This window comes from Entelurus aequoreus, linkage group LG12 (assembly GCF_033978785.1).
Source record: "Entelurus aequoreus isolate RoL-2023_Sb linkage group LG12, RoL_Eaeq_v1.1, whole genome shotgun sequence".
In the NCBI taxonomy this organism is placed as follows: domain Eukaryota; kingdom Metazoa; phylum Chordata; class Actinopteri; order Syngnathiformes; family Syngnathidae; genus Entelurus; species Entelurus aequoreus.
In genome coordinates, this window is record NC_084742.1 from 20,573,939 (window position 1) to 20,578,938 (window position 5,000).

The 5,000-nt window shown below is 36.5% G+C and overlaps 1 long non-coding RNA gene across 1 annotated transcript in view; it reads left to right on the forward strand.

The window, feature by feature from the left end:
* The window catches only part of LOC133662729 (uncharacterized), a 10,288-nt gene that overhangs the window by 3,427 nt on the left and 1,861 nt on the right, over window positions 1-5,000 (forward strand). The window lies entirely within an intron of this gene.

Genomic DNA, 5,000 nt, shown 5'->3' on the forward strand with positions numbered 1-5,000 from the left:
TATATATATATATATATATATATATATATATATATATATATATATATATATATATATATATATATATATATATATAAAATAAATACTTGAATTTCAGTGTTCATTTATTTACACATATACACACATAACACTCCTCTCTACCCATTGTTGTATTGGAAAGTGCAATGCTTTGCAGCCAGTAGCACAGCCTTTGAAGGAGCGTAGGTATGGGCAGTGTAAAATTCTGGGTTGGAGTCAATAACCAGGCGAGGTGATGAAGTTACGTCTCTTTACTTCATACTTCAGAACCGACTCCCACACTTGCCCATGACAAATTTGTGCTTTGTTTTAAAGATGTGATATTTGGATTTACACTAAATGAAAAAAAATGTGAAAACGAATTTTACCTTTGCAATCTCATTATACTATAGGCTAAGTTTTATATTCATAAATGTAAGTTTCTCAATACCCGACCTGTGTTTGGAAGCCGCAGCTGCGTACTCACGGTACCGCGTATCCAACTCAAAGTCCTCCTGGTAAGAGTCTCTGTTGTCCCAGTTCTCCACAGGCCAATGGTAAAGCTTGACTGTCATCTTTCAGGAATGTAAACAATGAAACACCGGCTACGTGTTTGTGTTGCTGCAGCCGGCCGCTAATACACCGCTTCCCACCTACAGCTTTCTTCTTTGCTGTCTCCATGGTTCATTGAACAAATTGCAAAAGATTCACCAACACAGATGTCCAGAATACTGTGGAATTTTGCGATGAAAACAGACGACTTAATAGCTGGCCAAAATGGTGTCCCAAAATGTCCGCTACAATCCGTGACGTCACGCGCAAACGTCATCATACCGAGACGTTTTCAGCAGGATATTTCGCGGGAAATTTAAAATTGCACTTTACTAATCTAACCCGGCCGTATTGGCATGTGTTGCAATGTTAAGATTTCATCATTGATATATAAACTATCAGACTGCGTGGTCGGTAGTAGTGGGTTTCAGTAGGCCTTTACATCTAACACAATTTCCCAACTCATATGGAAACGGGGTTTGTATATTTATGCCTGCTGCAAATCATTTATTTGTCCTAATTTATTTGGGTTCCAGCCCCCTATGCCTCCCAACGCTAGGTCGCTTCAATCACACTGGAGAAAGTGAAAGGCTCATTGATTAATTTAGTCGTAAGAGGAGGCAGTGGGGAGACCTCTGGTCCAGAGTCCTGTCTAGTAGGGATAGGTGGATTGATCCAAATATTGATATTGTAGCAATATAAAAGATGTACAGTTGCTCTCAGAACACGTCGTTATTCTTCACTGGCCAACAACGAACTGCTGAACAGGAATTGCAAATGGCACGTATAACAACACCCCCCACCTGATGTTGAGACCTAGGTCCGAGTGTCCGCCACAACATTGTTTAGTTTATTAAGGATCCCCATTAGTCTACACCACAGTGGAGACTATTCTTCCTGGGGTCCAGTCAAAAAACATCACACAATCACAAAACAAAAGATTACAATGCAGTACAACATGATCAATAATAACATTTTGTAATACAAAAATAGCTACAACAAAAAACAAAAAAACAATAACTTGGAGTTTACATAATAATGTTCATACCAAATCTAAAAAAGAGAAATATAAGAATAGATATATGTTTTGCAAAAATAAAACAATGAACCAATGGCCTACAATATACACATTAGTGTAACAAAGACAAACAATATTCTAAGTGACGAAAAAGTAACATAATAATTAAATATGACAAAGTATATACAAAATCAAGATAATATTAATATAAAAACGATAACCAGAAACAAGAATGAATTTAAGCAAAAAATAAGTCAAAAGAAGATAAATGAACCAGTCATGACATTGTGTCACAAGATTGATATTTTTCTAAACTTCTCACTCTTTATTTTCACAAATATCAGTGTTTTGTTGTTTTTTAAAAAATATAATTGCTTACAAGAGAGTGGAGTTTAAATGTTCTTTCCGTGTGTGTGGGGTTTTTTTTCAGTTTAGTACTGCTGCTTTCTCCCACATTCCAAAACCAGCCGTGTTAGCCTGGTTATCGGAATATGAGTGTGAATGGTTGCTTGCCACTCTTTTATTGTTGTAACATGTGAATGCTTGTTTGTCATTTAAAAAAACAAGAGTAGGATTACTAATTCAATGCTAAGATGGAAAAGTTGGTCGCTGAGGTCAAAGAGGTTAAGAACACCTGACTTAAACAATGCATCTGGTTTGGCCAATGTAATTGTGATGTTCACATCAAATGAACAATATATCAAAAATAATATTTATTTAATATATCTATATGTGCCCTGTGATTGGCTAACAACCTACCCAGCTCTTTTTATTTTTTATTTTTAATCAATCCAACAAAATAATACACAACTACCATAGTAATACAATTCCAATCCCAAAACCAAATCCGACCCAGCAACATTCAGAATAGCAATAAACAGAGCAATTGAGAGGACACACAAACATGACACAAAACAATCCAAAAGCAGTCAAACAAAAATTTATATTATCAACAATAGTATCAATATTAATAACAAATCCAACATAGCAATGATTAGAAATCCCTCAATGACATCATCATTACAGCAATTTATAAAAAATAAAAACATTTTAAAAAATTAACAATAGTGTCACAGTGGCTTACACTTGCATCACATCTCATAAGATTGACAACACATTGTGTCCAATATTTTCCACAAAGATAAAATAAGTCATATTTTTGGTTCATTTAATAGTTAAAACAAATTTAAATAATGGATCCCATATTCCAATACATCACTCATTATTATATAAACTAAATGCATTTTTTTCTACTGATATCATTTCCATAGCTTGTGTGTACCAATCAGTCTGAGTTAGACTATCAACACCTATCCGAGCGGTATAGCTCAGTTGGTACAGCGGCCGTGCCAGCAACTTGAGGGTTGCAAGTTCGATCCCCGCTTCCGCCATCCTAGTCACTGCCGTTGTGTCCTTGGGCAAGACACTTTACCCACCTGCTCCCAGTGCCACCCACACTGGTTTGAATGTAACTTAGATATTGGGTTTCACTATGTAAAGCGCTTTGAGTCACTTGAGAAAAAGCGCTATATAAATGTAATTCACTTCACTTATCCATTTTTTTTAATATTACCCAGCTCTTAACCTGCTCCAGTTCGGTGAGGATGAAGAGGACAAGGATATAGAAGATGTCTGAGTGGATATTTGCAAACTCAGAGAATAAGTCCTTAGATCAGGAGTGTCGAACTCATGTTAGCTCAGGGGCCGCATGGAGGAAAGTCTATTCCCACGTGGGCTGGACGGGTAAAATCATGGCATAATAACTTAAAAATAGAACTAGGACAACTTAAGATTGTTTTCTTTGTTTTACTTTGGCCCAAAATAAAACGAGCACATTCTGAAAATTTACATATCACAAATAATCCTCTTCTGAGGAAGAAATTGGTGCAGTTTCAAAATCACCATGAAGAACACAATGAATTTAGACTCAGTGTGTCTACAAAGCAGTTCAACTTTAAGTCACAGTCCATCAAGTATTGAACAAAAAACAAAATAAAGCATAAATAAAAAACTCTTCTATGTATCAACTACCTCATTTGTCATTTCCACTGTTCACTTTCTTTAAATTTACACAGAAGACAATAATTTTCACAGAACTATATCAATGTGCACTGTCTCATGCAGCATTTTAAGTGGGGTTACCAATTGTTTATTTTACTTCTGTTTGTTTTACTTTGGGCCCGTGTACCTCTTGCTTGGTATAATTGCTCACCCCGGTATATACTATTTGCTTGCCTAACAGAATTGCTATTGCAACATCCAGTGGACACATTTAGAACAGCAGTTTCTTTCATTTAAAAATACAGGTCAACTTTACCCTTAGCAAACTTCCCTGATCAGGTTCAATCCGGCCCGTGGGCCGCATGTTTTACATCCTGCCTTAGATGGAGGAGGGCTGTTGGGGCAAACGCTTTGAATGACAGTCTATTGCTTGCATTCTGTCATGTGACTTCTTCCCTGAAGTGAAAAAAACTGGTGGTCAACCAAGCCAATGAGGCTGTTGTGCAGCAAGCAGCGCGCAAACTATCTGAGTACGCTAGGGGCCTAGATCTTCCTGCAAAAATCAGATACGAGCAAAAAACTCTAACTATGCAATGGAATAGATCCCTATCAAATCAATCAATCAATACAAGTTTATTTATATAGCCCTTAATCACAAGTGTCTCAAAGGGCTGCACACGTCACAACGACATCCTCGGCTCAGATCCCACATCAGGGCAAAAAAAAACTCAACATAATGGGTTTACAATGAGAAACCTGATACTTGATACTTTATCAATAAAAGATTTGTCGAGTTATATCGAGGATTATACGTCGGTTGCTGCCCAGACATATTGAACTATCTTGTGCTCCAGACGTCGTTCTACATGACAAAACAGATACAAACTTGAAAAAGCATGGAGGCCTACAACTTCTTTGTGTGTGGCTGGGTCAAGGAAATTGGTATCAAGACTCTCCCGGATAAATATGCATCGTTTTTGTTGCAACGATACCCAAGGACTGACACCTTTGACTGCACATCCATTTAACAGACTAACAATTACTGAATTATCACCATATTTGATTTTTGTTGTGTTGTCATATGAATTCTGACATATTTGTGTACAAAATAAACTAATGGGGAGACATAGAAGTACCTTTCCTGACAAAGTATCATTGACTATGACTTTCTGGTTTCTGTTTGTTAAAAATTAAAATACAAACAATATCAAGATAATATTTCAATGGTAAATACTAAACAAATAAAGTATTTTAAAAATATATCAAAACAACCTTTAAACCTTGAAGTTTAAACTTGTGCATTCGACTCTGCTCCCTTAGACTGGAGTGGGTTTTCTTGTTGTCATTCATAAAATCTTGCACTCTTCCGCCCTCCTTGATTACCTCTCGAGGAACTCCGAAGAAACGTTTATTCTTTTTGCGATTTGAACGA